Source organism: Barbus barbus, assembly GCF_936440315.1.
Source record: "Barbus barbus genome assembly, chromosome: 19".
In the NCBI taxonomy this organism is placed as follows: domain Eukaryota; kingdom Metazoa; phylum Chordata; class Actinopteri; order Cypriniformes; family Cyprinidae; genus Barbus; species Barbus barbus.
Window position 1 is genome coordinate 27,174,208 of NC_136747.1, and position 19,451 is coordinate 27,193,658.

General features: G+C 33.6%; 1 protein-coding gene across 1 annotated transcript in view; it reads left to right on the top strand.

The window, feature by feature from the left end:
- Nucleotides 1-19,451, top strand: part of LOC306885398 (focal adhesion kinase 1-like) — a gene marked incomplete at its 5' end in the record, with an annotated part of 90,477 nt that overhangs the window by 11,001 nt on the left and 60,025 nt on the right. The window contains one exon of the mRNA XM_079441869.1: nucleotides 16,190-16,216. The remainder of the gene's footprint in view (nucleotides 1-16,189; nucleotides 16,217-19,451) is intronic.

Genomic DNA, 19,451 nt, shown 5'->3' on the forward strand with positions numbered 1-19,451 from the left:
AACTTTTTTACAGTTTTTTGACAGTTTAAATATTATTTTTACCATTGATATGTTTACTGTTATTTTTATGTTCATAAAATTAATATAAATATAATTTATTTGCATTGATCTATAATCTTTTGTTATATATATATATATATATATATATATATATATATATATATATATATAAATAAAATTGAAATTATAATTTTTTTTGGTTTGTTAATTTTTTTGTTTTTAAACAAGTGTTGAATTTTAATATCGGGCATTTATCGGTTATCGGCCATACCATTAAAATAATTAACAGCTTTGCATTTAAATAAATATTATTGTTATTATTAAATGGGCGATGAACTTCACTCTGACGGAAACCAAGTGTTCAAAACACTATGAAATCATGGTGGTTTCCTTTTGTCCATATTATCTTCCAGGAGAATTCACCCAAATTACAGTAATACTGGTACATGTTCCAGGACCTGATTTTATGCTTGCTGCTGAGAACATTGCTGACATTTTTAATAACATTGCAAACGGAGTTGGTGATCAGCCGGTGTTTCTGCTTGGAGATTTTAATCGATGTGACGTTACTACATTTTTGCCGAATCTGGAGCAATATGTCACATCTGCAACTAGATTGGATAAAACATTGGATCTGTGCTATGGAAATATACTTGGTGCTTACGTCTCTAAGGTTAAAGTTAAAGACTGAGAAAGTGCAAACCAGGTCTTTTCAGGTATGGGACTTTGATTCCATCGAAAAACACTAAAAGGATGCTTCAAAGTTACAGATTGGAATGTATCTGAAAAACTCTTGCAAAAAGAATTAAAGCAAAAAATTAGGAAGGCTAAACTTTAGTATAAACGGAAAGTTGAGGAAAAATTTAAAGTGGGAAATGCACGTTTGGCCTGGCAAGGCCTAAATTGTATGATGGGGAGGAATCAGAGGCAACATCGAATCAGAGGCAACATCAAATTCAGTGTTCTGATTCTGTTTGTTTTGCCACTGAATTGAATCAGTTTTATGCTCGTTTTAATAATAACTCTGACGAGAAATGGACTCCAATAGGGCATCCTGCATTTCCTCTTTTAATAATAGAGGAAAAGACAGTGGAAAAGGTTTTATTACGTGTTAGCCCTCAAAAGGCAATAGGGCCTGATGGAATAAAGGGGAAGGTGCTGAGGGAATGCGCAGTACAGCTGAAGGGAGTGTTAACACAGCTTTTTCAGCTGTCATTAGATTGTAATGTCGTACCTCAGGCCTGGAAAGAGAGTACCATTATTCCATAGCTAAGGATCTTATTGACTACAGACCGGTGACTTTAACATCTGTGCTCTGTAAGTGTATGGAGAGAGTAGTTTGTCAACAACTCTCCCAAGCAATGATTGGGAAATTGGATCCTCTGCAGTTTGCCTATAGAGTTGGGCATGGAGTAGAAGATGCCACCCTCACTCTAATGGATAAAGTTGGAAAGTACTTGGATGCGGCAGATTGTTGTGTTAGGATTTTATTTATGGATTTTTCTTCCGCTTTTAATACTGTGAACATAAATATTCTTTTGAGCCGGCTGGAGGAGTTGCAGGTGCACCAAACTCTAATTTGATGGATTAACAGTTTTTTACGGGACCGTCCACAGCATGTATTGGTAAATGGCAAAAGGTCTGAGAATGTGGTTTTAAACACGGGCCTTCCACAGGGGTGTGTTTTATCACCAATTTTATTTTCTATTTAAAATATGAATGAAATGACCTGTGATAATGATAATCTGACGCTTATAAAATATGCAGATGATATGGCATTAGTGGGACGTGTAAAGGATATTCAGTCATTAGATATTTACCTTAATTTTGTTAATTATATCACAACTTGGACACAGAAGAGTTCTTTGCAGCTTAATATTAGTAAAATCAAAGAAATGTGTTGTGGGGTTATTGGTGTACTAGCACTTAGTGAAACGACTGAACAGGTGGGGTCTTTTAAATATTTAGGTACAGAGATTGATTCACAATTCTTATTCGAGAAGCATTCAGATAATGTTTTTAAAAAAGCTTATCAGCGGTTAAGGTTATTGAGAAAACTGAGGGTTTTTTAACATTTAAAAGGACATTTTGATGGTTGTATAAGAAGGCCTTTATCCCAACTGCGATTGGTATTTTAAATAGGATCTTAAAATGATTTTTTTTTTATTTTTTGTATGGATGTATGTAATGTGTTGCTGTGACGATTATTTGTATTGTTTGTATGTCTGAGCCTTTTGTCTAAAGATAATTTTCTACCCCTTTGGGGATAGACAATAAAGCTTTTTTGAATTTGAATTTTTGAATTAGAATTCTTGCTCTAGTGTTTGTGTTCAGAAACAGAAACACCCATCATCATCCTCACCAGTGTTTGCTGAAGGCCTGTGGGAAACCATCCTGTCACAGGACTCTCGCTATCAGAGACGCTGCTCTACCTGTTTCTGTCTCTCTCTCGTTCGCATGCGTCTGCGGTCGTCTGTCTGAAGGAAGGAGCTGATAGCAGGCTGGAAGTGTGTGTCACGAAGGTGAAGAATGACAGACACTGCTGGGTTTTTAATCGTGTGTGTGTGTGCGCGTTTGCCGGTTAAGCAGCTTTAAGTCAGGAATTCATTGCAGGTTTCTGAAAGAAATTCTGAGCTGTTTTGACGTTACATGAAAGAAGAGACGCTCGTACGACCTTGAGCATGAGAATCAGTCTTTCTCACAAGACCAAGGCCAAACACCGGCCTGAATGTGTAAGAGAGAATCCACACTCATGAGAACATGAGGAGAGAAACACGGCTCGTTACAGCCACACACACTAATGATAATCAACGAGATATTCATCTGATAGTAAAGCAGGAGAGAAATACGGTTGACTCTCTTCTGAAAGGAGAAAAGCCTGCATGTGCAAGTTTGTGTGTGTGTGTGTGTGTGTGTGTATATGTATGTATATATATATATATATATATATATATATATATATATATATATATATATATATATATATATATATATATATATTATTTATAATACTATACATTCAATATATATATATATATATATATATAGTATAATTTTTATTTATTTACTTATTTTTAATACTTGTAATAATATGTTTTAATTTATTTTAAATCAGAATATTTTATACCATTTTAATTAAAATCTAAAATAATTTAAATATAATATATATATAATATATATAATTATTTTATTGTTATTAATTAGAATTTATAAAATGTTTATTATATTTAATATATTTAAAATGTAATATATTTATTATTAGAATTTATAGAATTGTAATTTATAAACATTATAAAAAATTTCATGAGATGAAGTACCTTCAATTTGTAAATTATTTAATTCACTGGATTATTAGACAGTTATTTTAGCATTTGTTTATATAAAAAGCATTTATGTTTAAAATTAATTTATTATTTAAAAAAATCATTGTTATTATCATCATTACTATTATTTTATAATAATAATTTGTTGTTATTATTCTTAATAATTAAATTAATAAATAATAATTATTATATTTATTATTATTATTATATTATATAGTTTGATAATGATACATACTCACAATATGATATTTGATCTATTTCATTTTTGCCAGATTTTGAACTTTTTTTTCTAGATTTAAGAAACATTTGCGTGTTAAATTTCCACTGAAACAATTAACTGCATGCTCTATATATATATTAGGGCTGTCAAAGTTAAACTAGTTTGCCATGCATTCCTTTATTTCAACACATTTACAGGTGAATACTAGTATTTAAAATTTGTGATTAATCGTGATTAATCACAGTCTAGGACTCGAATCGATTGACAGCACTAGTAATTATTTTGTGTATAATGGTCACAAGACTCATCTAATATGATCTTCAAGACAGCACAGTTTTGATTTGTGTGTCTTTACTATCATTTATCCATACAGCGTCTTCAGTTAAGGGTGATAAAACACATATTGCTTTATGATATTTCATAAACTCTCTTTAGACGCCCCTGGGGTTATGAAGTAGTTGGTTGTATTACAGTGAGTGTGTCAGCTGATATTATATCCTGTTACAGTGGATTAAATGATTCTGATCAGATTGTGTTGGCGAGGGAAGTAGATGATTGAATTATTTGACCGAAAAACCCGTGCAGGATATTCAGAGACGTGAATGCTGTGGATAAACCCGCAGCAGCTGTGAAATACAGTTTCTGCTGCCAGTGACTTTTGTTGGACATGGTTTTGATGAGTCTTCAGTGAGTGGATCTGATGTGAGGAAGGGCTCATCTTGATGACAGATGTCAGAGTATCAGAGGGAAAGCTGAGGTTTTCCATTGGTTTGTGATGGGTTTGATGGCGTGTGCTGCAGGAGAGCAAACCCAATGCATGGATCTGATTTCACTGATCGTAATCGCCGTGATCTTGAAACGGTTTGAGAATATCAGTCATTAGTAATCGTAGAGTCAGACGGGATTCAGTCAGAAGAAATAGGAGAACCATCCTCCTCAAACACAGCTGTCCTTCAGGAGAACATCTGACTTCTGGAAGTTGAAGTTTGGTTTTGGAAATGACAAAATAGACATTTTCAGATGATGTATGGCTTTATGTAGTGAACTGCTGCATATTTATACAGCCAAAAGCATAAAGTTCAGCTGTTATTGGAGATGCTGGGACTATTTTCATATGATACGCTTATCAATCTTGTGTGATTGTTTGGATTTAGTTTTTTCATGAATTTTGTACAAATGTTGCTCAAACAGCACTAAACATTTAAGCGACCTAAAATCAAAATCATGATAAATCACAAAAGGCTGGGATTTATTTAAATAAATGTTTAATTACACACATGAAGCTTATTATAACAGTAAGTGTTCATATTGTCATCTTACAGTGTACTGTAAAATACAAATATTTTATTAAATATTTTATTTTAATTTATTTTAAAATATTCTGTTATTACAGTAATAATATATATCTTATTTTTATTTAATTGTTTTTTATTTTAATATTATTATTTAATGAGAGTGTTATTTTAGTTTCATTGAGATATTATTATAGTTTTTAGTAATATTTTGAACTGTTTTTAAGTGTATACGTTTTTTTTTCTTTTAATTTTAGTGCTTTTGTTGTGCATGTTTGTCATTTATCATGTCAAGTACAGCTGAAATAAACTTATTTTTTATTTTAAGCAATATTTGTGTGTATGGTTAGTACAGGATTTAACTTTTTACTTATTATTTTTATGAATATCCCCTGTTTATTATCTATTTTAATTAGGGCTGTCTATCGATTTATATATTTAATCGCGATTAATCGCATGATTGTCATGAGTTAACTCGTGATTAATCGCAACTTAATTGCACATTTTTATCTGTTCTAAATGTACCTTAAATGAATACTTAATCAACATGGGCATCTATGACCTTTGAAACATGTCTAGTCTTCTTGCTCTATGTTGAGTATGGTTTCACTAATAATAAACATACATTGCATAAAGCATCCATATTTGTCCATGCCCATGTTGATTAGAGTATTAAAAACGAATTTAAGGTACATTTAGAATAGATAAAAATGTGCGATTAATCACGAGTTAACTCATGACAATCATGCGATTAATCGCGATTAAGTATTTTAATTGATTGACAACCCTAAATTCCATCTGTTTTTATTATTTTATGGTCCTATTGTTATATAATCGTGTTTTTACATTTTTAATTTTGGTGTTAAATTCTGCAGTCCTACATTCAAACACAACAAACCAGGTTTTCTTTTTTGTATATTGGCGTCAGTGACATCAAATTTGGTTTAACACATTTTATTAAGGGGCTGTTTTTGAGCTAAACTCAAGTGCAAATGGGATTTAAGAGGGTAAAATGTCTCTCGGGGTTTCAGTAGTCCACGTTTGTGGTGTTTTTTGAAGCTCGACACTATAAATCACCACCACTTTCATTGCATTACATTTTGTCATTCATTCATTCAAGAGAACACGTGGTTAGAATGACATGGGGACAATGTTTGCGTGAACTGTCCCTTTCATGATTGCAGGTCTGCAGAAAGTTCATCTGTAGCTGCAGTCTGCTGTGCTTTACTCAGAGGGGATGAGGGGGGTGGAGATGTGCTGATCTCACCGTTACCGTCGGTTACCAGAGCCTCCCTCTCTCTCTCTCTCTCTCTCTCTCTCCCTCCCCCTCAAGCTTCTCCTCTCATCTTTTCTCTGGAGCTGCGAGTGAGAGACAAAGACCCCCGTCCGTTCTGCACGCGCTCACACCGCCAACGCTCCTCTATATGCCGGATCCAGTTTTTCTCGCACTACTATGCATGTGTGCCAGACCGCTGTGTTTTAACTTGTGTGTGTGTGTGTGGAAGTGTATTTTACGGATACCACAGAGCACTCGTGGTGGACTAGGATTCCTCATCTTTAATGGAAGGATTGTACCACGGTAAGAGCTTTTCCTGCTGCTCCGTGCGGCCACATCTTAACGTGTGTGTGTGTGTGTGTGTGTGTGTTTGCAATGACGAAGAGAGAAGCTTCCGTTTCCACATGCTGTAATGAGTTCTGCTCGTGTCTGAATGGGAAAATTTAATTTACAATAATTTTGGTTTGAATACTTGCAGCAGAAGGAAAACACAGCATGTTTAGTCTGAAATGGTCAAAAACTTTTACTGAAATATATAGTCAAATAAATAGTCTGATCTTTATGAAGAAACATTAATGTAAAGTGCAGAATTATACAGATAATTAGACAGATACAGACATTTAATCTGATACCATAATAGAGAATATACCTAATATAAATGTATAATACTTGCAAATAAAATGTAATGCTATAAAATATAATTATTTTATATGGGAATATATAATGCACATTTTATAATACATCGGCAATACATTTTATTGCAGATAGCATGCATCTTTATAATTTGTAACAGAAATTGGTTCATTTGTTAGTTAATTAGTTGTAACTAGTTAGTTAATAGATTGTAATTGCTTAAGTCTGACATCAAGAACTTTGCAATATTTTATAAAAAATAAAATGATAATCTGTTTGTGTTTTTACTTGTTTTAGAAAACTAAAATAAATGTATCTGCTTCTATTAATGGCCTAATTATACTGAACATGTGTAAAATGCAAATATTGTCCAATTTATAATGTGCATCCCTAATTGTTTTTGCATATTTTGGGATGCATAAATATAGAAATGTTTCCTGGTTCAGATTATTAATCGGTAATGGTACCGATACTGATACCGATAACTATTGAAATTATACTGGTAATTGAAACTGATTATTATACTGGTAATTGAAGCTGATTACCAGTATAATAAATATATACACTGTTGCACAATTTAATTATTAATTTATTTATTTTGAAGTATTCTTTCTAAAATCTATCTAAAAAAACACTTAAAGTTGACTTTAAAATTGAAATGAGATGGATAATAGTTTAGTGCTTTTGTATTCTGGCATAGAAAAAGAGTGTATGGCTTAAATTTGAACACATCATATTTGGGTCCGGTATCAGCCTAAATGAACTGATTGAAAAATGCTGTTATTTGACGAGACTGATGCGATCACTGGTATATTGTGTATCACTATTGATTATTCTTTATTTCTGTAAAATCATGAATAGTTTAGCTTCAGAGTAACTGAGATGTTTGAAAGTGTATTTAACCGTATGTAATGAAAATAATTGATCTAGAGAGTTTCTTGTCTGTTTTACTACTGTATATCTGTCATAGAAACAGCTAGATGCTGGTTGATACACTGGTTTAAGTATTTTACATCTTTTGAAGTATGCATGTGTAATTATTCGATTCTGTGTTTCCTGTTTCACTATGATTTTTCGGGAACTGTAAGCAAAATGTAGGTTGAACGCTTCTGCATGCATATATGCATATTTATGTATGATAATTAATGAAGAGAGTCTATTGTTAGCGTTTGGAGTTGTTGTTGTTGGCATAATGATATTAAGGTCAGATGCAGCTTGATGTATGTGTGGTTATTATTTCTGTTCTGACTGTATTCATGTGTGTTGTCGGTGCATGCGCTGAACTCTCTGACCCTGATATTTGGATTACTTATGACTGATTGCTTTCCTGCGCTTGGAAGCGTGCCGTGTGTGTGTTTGTGTGTGTGTGTGTGTGAGGTCATGAATGCTGGCCTGAGTGTGTTTGGCAGGTGTTAGAGCCTGTAGGGTGTGTGTGTGTGTGTCATTCTTGTTTTGCCCCAGGCCCTTGAATGAGGCGTGTTCCTCTCACCCCTCATAGAGGAAGGAGGTGTGTGTGTGTGTGTGTGTGTGTGTGTTAAACAGCCCTCCATCGGCTGTCAGATCCAGTTGAGTTCAGTTCACTCACATGCCACTGTTATATCTGTGCTTTGTGTTTAGAAGTGAAGTGTATGGAAGCAGAATAATGACAATAGTTTTTGAAACATAAAGCATGCTGAATTCCACAAATCGAAAAAAAAGATGCATTGCAATTAACAGTGCTTGCATTTTAATGCCTTGTATTTCCAGGGCTTGCATATTTAGGTCCTGAAATTGAACATAGTTGTTTATTTAAACTGTGAATATTTCAATTCTAAACATTTGAAGTGGATCAAAAAAGTTTGATGAAAGGTTTTTATCCACTTCAATGTTGACTACTATAGGTATATGTATATGTGTGTGTGTGTGTGTGTGTGTATATATATATATATATATAGATATAGATATTTATAGATGAGATAGATAGATATAAAAAACACAAGAAAACTAGAGTTTTAATTACTTTATTCCAATGATTTTATTTGTATTTAATATTTTATTATTTTATTTATTTTATTATTTTATTTATTTTATTATTTTATTATTTTATTTATTTTTTATTTAGAAATGAATGAAATGAGGACAAAAATTTGATTCAGAGAAATTAGTTGCCAGCAGAATATGAATGTGAAAGAATGTGAATAATGTAAAGGCCTTCGCCACATTAGGATTCTGCTCCTTTTTAAAAGCACTACACAAGCTAGTGTATTATTTTATTTATTTATTTTCTTATATTTTAATTTGTTTGATGTACTTGAATTATTAATTTTTTTATAAAATTTGGTGCATTTTATTTTGAATTTGTATATTTTATTTTATTTTGACATTTTCTAAAGAAATATTTTTTTTCTGTGCACATTTCGATTAGATTACATCAGTTGCAGCAAATGTTGACTATTGTTATATTGTTAAGAACATCATTAACCGTAGCATTTTCAATCTAATCTTAATTAATAATATTAATATTATATTATCAATTCTCTCCCAGTACTGTTAATAATATTTTCCCATCTTAAACATTAAACTCTCTCCAAAAATCAGGCAAGTTTCAAAAGTTTCCACTCTCTCTCTCTCTCTTTCGCTCTTTCTCTCTCTCCCTCTCTCTCTCTTTCTCTCTGACCTTGTATCAGTCCTGCTGCATCAACACCTGGCTGCTCTGTCATGCCGAGGACTATGGGAAGCAACCCCCACTGGTGCCGCAGTGCATTATGGGTAGTACGAGTTGCTCGTTTGATGTCTGATCCTCACAGATATCATCTTAGATATGGTGCTTTCTAGAGAGATACAGAAACCATCTGAAGAAGCATCTTCAAAGCTGAACGTATATCAGTCTAATGTAATACACGAAAGAGTAAATCAGGCGAACTCAGACAGACAGACGTCTTCAGATTGTTATGGATTCAGACCATCCAGCTTGTTGCAACAACATTAACTGAGCAGATTTTTGATAGTTATAGTATCAGTTATTGTTATGCATGTAAACTGAGAAGTCACCTAACATTATGTCCTTGGTCAGCATACATGTGACTGTTTTGATGCAGTACAGAGAGACACAGGTTTATTTTCACACCACATCGGAACTCTCTCTGTTCATCTTCATTCCGTCATCCTGTCGTTCAGTAATTACAGCTGAGAGACAAAGCCGTCGTCTGTCCTCTGCAGCAGAACCTCTCGCCGCGGCCGGGTTTGAAGGTAAATAAATCACAGCTGGGCGCTTTCGCTGCGTTACGACACAGATGCTTGAGTATTATTTATAGATCCTCAAGGGTAAGTGCGGTTTAATAAGGTACCACTGAGATCTGAACGCAGGTTTATTACTCAGGTGCTTTTTGAAGTTTTTCAAAGTGAATTGTACTTTTGACAAATCTCTTTAAAAAGTTGTAGATCCAGTAATATTGGCCTAGACTACTGTTCAGAAGTTTGAGGTCAATTTTTAATGCTTTTGAAAAAAGTCTCTTCTGCTCATCAAGGCTGCATTTATTTGCTCAAAAATACAGGAATATTGTGAAATAGTAATACAATTTAAAATAACTGATTTCTATGTTAACATATTTTAAAATATAATTTATTTCTGAGATCAAAGCTGAATTTTCAGCATCATTACTCCAGTCTTCAGTGTCACATGATCCTTCAGAAATCATTAATATACTGATTTGCTGCTCGAGATACATTCATCATTATCAATGTTCAAAATGTATTTTTGTGGAAACCATGATACGTTTTCTTAGAAAGTTCAATAGAACTTTCATAAAAATGTCATCTGGTTCCCATTGACTTCCATAATATGGAAAAAAAGCACTGGAAGTCAATGGGAACCAGAAACAGATTGGACTCAGGATACAGGTTTGCAAAAACTTGAGGGTGAGTAAATGATGAATGGATTTTCATTTTAGGATGAACTATCCCTTTAATCAGCTTGTAGTATAAATAAGCAAGCATTATGTCATGAAGATCTGATCCGTATCTGCTTTGAGTGACTGTGATAATGCTGCAGTTGGAGCGCTTTGTGTGTTATCATTCTGACGGAGCTGAAATACAGAGCCGTTTGTGTTCAGTTTCACTCCATCCTCACATAACCAGTCGAGCTCAAAGACTAACAGCTTGATAAGCAGATGTTTGGGTCTGTGGCGTCTTGCTCGTCTCCTCTATTGGTGACCTTTGCATCACGTCCCGATCCTCAGCGTGAGACATATGGAGCCGACAGCATCAAGACTGCTGCGTAAGAAACGGTCTGACACGGAGAAGTGTGAACGATCCATTAAAAATGTCCGCCAGCGTATATGAAGTGTGACAGAAGTGTGTTAAAATCACACTGATCCTTTAATCTCTGGACACAACGTCAATAGAGCGGCTTTGCCATGCCATTCACATGTAGATTTGATTAGTCGCTAATAATATTGATTATTTGGAGTGTGTGTATAATTGGTGTCCGGAGAGAAAAGCCACGAGGGAATCCACATGTGAGGGTCAGGCAGTCTGGCGTATCCGTAGATGAGTCTGTCATCCATTAGGATCCGATGTCAGAGCTCATAAAGGAGCGCTGCGGTCTGTTCTAGGTTGTTATAGTTTGTCCACATCAAAGAAAGCCCATAACGGCAGAGTTATTGCTGCCAGGGTTTATGGGAGATGCTAGAGTAGGCCATCTGTGAATCTGGTGCCATGACCCGGATATCATTCTGGGCTAACGTACAGCTGACGCCCATCTCGTGGTCTCTCGTTTCCCTCCATCTGTTCACCTCATTCACACTCTTTATCAACAGCATTGTGCCGACAACTTTGCACTGAGAATGTGTGACATCTCAGAGTATGTTACAGTTCATTCATTTAACAGGCACATTTATCCAAAGTGGCAAATGAGGGTGAGTGAGGGTAGATGCAGGTTTACAGGATTCTCTGGCTCATATAATGGTAAAATGCTTATTTTGTTAACTGTGTTGAGATTTGCTGGAATCGCGTTTGGTCTCATACTGTATCGCGTATCTTGTCTGCACTTGCTTGGCCATTTTTTGTGATAAACAGGAAAGTGGGTTCAGCTGAATTGGATTAGTATTTTGTTAGATGGGTATAAAAAGCATAGGTTACCGCGGCAGCCTTCGTGTGAAGACCGAAGAGTGTTAGTTTTAGTTACTTTTTCTTATTTGTAAGTCGCTTTGGATAAAAGCGTCAGCTAAATGACTTAAAGTAAAGTAAAAGTAAAATGCATCTGAAAGTGCCTGATTTCATTACCTAACCCAAGGGAAAGTTGACGATTTCTCTGAAAAGCTTCCTTACAGCTAAAGGTTAATGGGTTCAGCTTACATACATGTGCCTTATGGATGCGTAACTATCTAAAAATATAATTATAATATTGTTTTCATATTCTACAGTATATTCTAGATTTTTATATTATACAGTTATATGTAAATAATTAAAAATAAATATGTCAAATACATATTGTGAATGTAACGATAAATATTAATATGTAACTATTATTATAAAGTTATATACATTATAGAATAATAAAATATATTAATTATTTTAGTAAGTATATATATGTAAAAACAAAACAAAAAAATATTTATATATATTATGTAAAATAAATCTAAATAAAATAATAAAAAATATTATGTTATGGAATAATAATAAACTTGTAAAATATTTTTTTACATCATTCTATAAAATATATATTATTTTAAATTATTTTAAAAACACATACAATTATGTATAATATAAAATAATTAAAAATATTACATGTTATAGAATAATAATATTATAGAAAAAAATTTAAATACAATTTTGACCATTTTAAAATATTGTTATTCTATATTACTTAAAAAAATTTACACACACACACACTCACACACACACTCACACACACACACTCACACACAATTATGTAAAATGCATATAAATAAAGTAATTTAAAATATTACATGCATTATAATAATAATACATGTAACACACACACAGACAGTATAAAGGTTGGTAGATTATAAGAATTAAAATATATGCCTAGTTACAAATATTGAGGACATGTTTTCCGCACTGCTTTTCACAGAATAATATTTGATCCCTTTTAATTTATAGTCATCAATATACAGTAAACAACAATATATACCGACACTTTAAACTATGTTTTACATTTTATATTGTCAACAAAATGCTATTGGATGTATCCTAAATATCCATTATTGTCCATTCCTAATCAAACAAAAGGTGTTACAGTATGTGTGCTTGGAAATGAACGTGCAATCGGTGATAGGTTGAGTTTAAGCTGATATAAATGTGCATCTAAGTGTGTGTAGTTGTATGTTTATTCACTCTCTGTTTGATGTTGTGGTTTATTTTCTTCCAATTCCCCGCTGTGATCGCTGTCTCTGGTCTGTCTAGTCACACGAGTCTGCGCACATCTGTTAGTTTAGTGTGTGTGGTTGTGTTTTAGTGTGTTTCCAACAGATGTAAACAGTTATCAGCCAATATAGGCAAACAAACAGCCTAGTCTTGTGTAGCACTCTGGAAAAAAATGACCCAGTTTTGATGAACCCGCTATTCTGCTTTGATTCTGATTCATTTGTGTTTATTTAAGTTTGTGCTCTTCATGTACACTCATTCTTTTGTTATTTGGTTTGGGATTATTTTGGGGGAAATAAATATAGAAAAATAGCACAAATGCATGACTTTTTTCATTCCTGCCTTTCCGTGGCATTGACTACAATACAATACTACCGAAATTTTAATTTAAACAAAAATGTTGTTTCATCGATTAAATATAAATGATGTCTTCTGCATTTATCGTGCTTTGTATTTTTTTGTGCAAAGCTAAAATGTTCTTATTTTTTACGTATGAATTGCAATGCAATCAGATGCTGAAATATCACTGTTATTTTTCTCACAATATTGTGTTAATGCTTTTATGAGTTTAAAAATTTATTTCTATCTGCAAATTAGTTCATGAAGAAGAATGGTGTTCCTATTCATTCCAAATTTTAGAACAATAGATGAACAATAAATGCAGAAGGCATAATTTTATATTTATCCATAAAACTCCTTTTTTTTTACTGCTACACTGAAGTAGGCATAGAATTTTTTTTACTTTACTTTTAAATTGTTAGTAACAATCTGAATGAAATGAGAAAATCTGAATTAAAAAGGCTGAATGGCATTTGTAAAACATATACCAATCATCTTTGAATAATATATATTTTTTTACAGTGTAGTATGTAATATATTGCATTCAGTGCCATAGAAATGTTGAAATATTGAAATGTGACATTTTGATGCGTTTGGTAACTGTATGAATCAGCGCAGCACTTCCAAGCAAGATCAGAATTAGGAAAACCATGTTGAGCTGATTACTCAGTGTTTACGAGAAACTTGTCATCTGGATGCAATATCTTTACACAGCCCACCACACACACACACACACACACACACACTCACGATCAGGAGGCGGTGAATCATCTCTGTGTATTGATCTGTGCATGCGGCTGACAGTTGATAAAGCTTTTCCTTGTTACTGAGCGCCACTTAATGGGTCGTTTCCTTTCCTTCCTGCTCGTGTCTGGCTTCAGTCTCAGCGCTGAGTCCGGTTTCAGATGTCCCGTCTGTCCTCGTGTCCTCACCATTCATCAGATTGTCAGAACCCATCCTCTTTAAGACACACTTGTCTTGTATGTCCTCAGTTTTTATTGGCTGCATAAAAAAATAAAACTCTCAGGAAAGAAAGAGATCTCTTTAACGTCTCAGCTGTTTCTCCTAGGAAGCAATGGGATTAAAGTAAGAGCAAATGGAGATTTTTGCCTACTGTATGTCAGCTGTTGGCTCATTTGTGTCAGAATCTTCTTAAGAAATTTTAGTAGAAATATCTGAGACAAATACCAAATTGAAACCCTGAATTAATTCCCCTGAGAAATGAAAGGGTAACCATTGAGCAATACAGCGCTTCTGATTTTGGCCTTATATTTCAGTCTCCTGCTTCTCAGATGTTTTTCCTGAGAAAAAAAAAACAAAACAGAAACCTTAAACTCAATGATTTGTCATGACACCAAAATCTGCAAAGTCAGACATCTCAATATGAACTCAGTCGTTTCTCATCTAAAGATCCGAGCTTCTCCACGTTCATTTTATAACTCTATACTCTTGCTGTATGTCAACTGTTGACTCATTTGTGTCCATCTCCTCAAAGGAAATTTAGTAGAAATATCTGAGACAAAGTTGATACCTAAATGAACCTCCATTAATTCCCCTGAGCAAGGAAACAGCAACCACTGAGCAATACAAGTCTTCTGATTTTGACTTTAGTTTTCAGTTTTCTGCTTCTCAGATGTTGCTCCTGAGAAGAAGACCCCAGTAATCTCTCACGTGTCTCCTCTAGAGTTTCAGAAGAGATCTCGATTTGTCTAGACAGCAAAGACTGGAATCAAAACTGAGAGAAACTCAGTATGAACTCCATCATTTCTCATCAAATGTTCTGAACTGTTCAACATATATTTTATAGCTCTGTCCTCTTATTGGATGACAACTATTGACTCATTGAGCCAATTTGTATCCCCCTTGAGAAGTTTATCAGGAGAAACATCTGAGACAAAGTTGATGCTTAAATGAAACAGAACTGAAAACAAGTACAAGAAGAGATCTTAATGATTTGTCTAGACATCAAAGTGTGAGATCTCAATGTGAACTCAATAGTTTGAGCTGCTCCACATTCATTTTATAGCTCTATAATCTTATTGGATGACAACTATTGACTCATTTGAAGCTATTTTTAATTTCTCTTGAGGATTTTTAGTAGAAACATCTGAGAAAAAGTTGATACCTAAATGAAAAGGAATTGAAAACCAGCTGGGCACTTTAATTTCTCATGCAATATCCCTTTATTACCTTCTATCTCCTCATTTCGTCCTTGTTTTGCAGACACCGCAATCCGCAGTCTCTGTTTCAAAAGAGATCTCAATGATTTGTCAAGACACTAAAGTCTTCCATCAAAGTGTGAAATCTCACTATGAACCCAGACATTTTTAATCAAATGATCTGAACTGCTTAACATTAATTTTATAGCTCTATAATCTCTCTGTCAACTATTTACTCATTTATTTCTGCTGAGGATTTTAGTAGAAACATCAGTAGTAGAGACAAAGTTGATATTTAAATGAAACCGAACTGAAATCCAGTTGATCGCTTATGCATCTTCTGATTTTGACTTGGTTATTCTCAGTGTGTCATGAGTATGTCTGATTTTGTGGGTGATCTTGGCTGTAGTTTTGTCCCAGATACGCAGCGCTCTGCACCGCAGACAGGGGGCGCCGTGGATCCCGTATCTCCGTCCCCTGAGATCACAGATGACCTATAAAACCACATGCTCTGCTCAATGTGCTGAGACGACAAAACCAATGACCTGACCTCCCTTCTCTCTCTATTTCTCTCTCCACAGACATTTCCAGAGTTTCATTTTACACAGGTGAGTGACTTCATCATAAACTCTATCTCTCTGTGTGTTTATTTCAAGCAGAGTAACACAGACTAAATCATCGGAGACTCTGAGCGGCTGTGAAGGCTGTGGAAGGCGATTGTTAGAGGTTTTGTCTGTTCTGTTGAGCTCACTGTGCTTTAATGTGTCAGAAGGGTTCAAAAATAATGACAATTAGTGGCTAATAAAACTTTATAGCAATGAAACTATGTATTTTTATTTTATCTGTATTTAAAAACATAATTTTGTCCCTATGACAATAAAGTTTTAACTGTGCAAAAAAATATGTTTCTGGTAACACTTTACTGTTAGATTTCATTTATTAGCATGTTATTTTATCTAATAATGAACTAAAGCATTTATTAATGTTGATTTCAGCATTTAATACATTTTAAAATCTTTTAACCTTATCTAGTGCCGCGTGAACAAGCATGAACTTTATTTTTATTAACTAACAGTAAAAAAGTTAATAAATGCTGTAAATATATTTTGCTCATTTGTTAGTTCACGTTAACAAATGAGACTGTAAAGTATCAGTGTTTTTGTTATTTTCCATTATAAATATCTATTATGTCTAAATATCTATTTATTTTAATTGATTAATTTATTCCGCCGGTCAGAAAAGGTGATGTCACTTACAAAATTCTGTGGCATTACCATGGTTCATTAATGCATATTTTGTTCATGATATTTTTGAATGATTACCATATTTAAATAGCTCATATAGATTCATATATAGATTTATTTATTGACTTTTTCAGCGTCATTACAGGTACCTAAGGATGTTTGTCATTAAGGAACACTGAATTATTGTGCTGTTTCGATGAAATGTCAATACCAATTTACCCCATATAAAAATACCAAAATTAAAAAAGATAAATTAATAAAATACATCATGAGAATTCACAAAGTCCATAATCCTAAAAAAGTCTACACATAAATGCATCTTTTGTTCTCAAAAATAGTACAAGAGTCCAAAAAAGCTCATAATAGTACTTGTTTGTTATTATAAAAACTCTGTGCTTCTGATTTAGTTTTTATTTGCTGTGTGTTTGTGTCCATTTGCATGTGTGTATGTGTTTCATATTTGGTGGGGCGTTGAGGTTTTGATTCATTAGTTTGGGTCTCGCTGAGGTTGGTTTGACGTGGTAACGAGAGGAAACTAACTGATGAGTCATTAACGCTGTCGCCACCGCCGGCCCGTATTAATATTCATCAGAGCATTCCTCGGTGTCCTGCGGGTGCCGTGCGGGACAGACCCGGCCTCCGTCTCTGCTGCCATAGAAACGGCAGATTCACACGCACGTCACCGGCGGAGGCCACGCTCACGCTGAGTCCACAAACCAGCGGTGCACTGCGGGAATCTGCTGCATTCACAATAGAATTCATGCATGACGCAGACAGTGTTTCTTCCAGTGCTGTAATTGTAAGACTTGAGAAATTATTACGGGATGATCAGACTCATATGGAAATGCTCATTTAATTATATGTTTACTGCTTTCAGTCAGTATTTATTTGCATGAGATCTGCTTTCTCTCTTTCAGAATTTATTCATATGGCAAACCGTGATGAATGCTGCAGTACAAGCCATTAATCATAAGCGATCAATAGTGCTTGAAGTGCTGCAATACAGATTTTGTAAAGTTGGCCAGAAAGCATCAATCCAGTAGAACTGCAAGATTAAATTGTGTAGAATTAACCGCTGATTTTGTGAGACTGACTCTTAGCAGGTGAAGTTTAATCAGCATTTAGAAACGGAGAAGGAGTTTGTGCTGCTGCAACACTGATGAGAAGCACCTGATTTACCAGCATGTGTCGTATTAAAGATGTAACTGTTACCCGTCGCACCGGGTTCATCAACACACTGTTTAATTACTCCACAGATGGGTTTTCTAGCATCTGCGGTCTGTGTTTGGAATGCAATACTAGTGTACTTACTTCATAATGCACACAATTTGATTTATTTATAATATATTAAAATTTTATTTTATTTTTTTTACATTTCCATATTTTATAGAAACTAAACATGTTTTATATCAATTATATAGTAATATAAATCTGCTAAAATGTTATTGTTTATATAATATATTATATTTCAGATAAAATACATATTAATAAAAATGTTATAATTTTATTTATAAGTTTTTATAGTATATTTTAGATACATTGTTAGTATAAAATATGTTATAATTTAATTTATTTAATTTATCTTTTATATAAATTGCATGTTAATATAAAATATATTATAAATGTATTTACACGTTTCTATTAATTATATATTAAACACTTAAAAATATAATAAATAATGAATATTATATATTATAATTATACATTAATATAACATATATTGCAGTTGTATTTATTTATTAATTGATTTACGTGTTTTTCAGTTTATTATATTATAAAAATTGTATATTCAATTCACTATATTCAAATTTTGGCATTATTTTTAATATAAAATTTATTTAGTCATTTATTTCAATTTTTATAAATATAAATTAATATCAAATGCATTGTAATTTTTTTATTTGTTCATTTTTATATTTTATATATTTTTGAAAAATATATTATAATTGTATTTAGTTATATATATTTATATGTAAATATGTATTCATAGAATTATTTATTAATAGTTTTTAGTTAATTTTCTTGGTATTGTTTTGTAAGTGGAGTATCTACCATACTCTGATGTTTTGTACAGTTTCTTGATGATAGATTGTCCTCTGAAGCTTGATCTCTTGGGATTTCAGTGCCAAAGGACACACTCGGCCTCCTGTAGTCCTGACCCCTCCTCAGTCCTGTCCTGTGCGTTTTGTGTTATGTGTGTGTGTGTGTGCGGTGGAGCGTGGAGTGTGTCTCAGTGCAGCAGTGTGCCCTGCTGAGGGAGTCAGAGGCGTTTGTAAAGGCTTTTGTCAGGATCAGTGGGCCGGATGTGAAGGGTTTGTATAGGAAAGAGCTGCACCCCTCCCTTCCCAGCAGCCTCTTTGTCTGGCGCTCTCTGTGTTTGGGGTTTTGAGTAGGGGTTGTAGATCCACAGCTCATATAGTGTCTGCATGAACGGCCAGCACTGTGTCTGATTGTGTGTGCTGTCATGGTTAGTGCTGTAATTTAACCACCCGTGTGTCTTTTTTGAAGGACACAGAGGCAGGTGATGTCCAGTTATCATCTCTGAAATAATAACACTCATTCTGACTTTATAAACCAGTTTGGTTTAAAAATGTCTGAG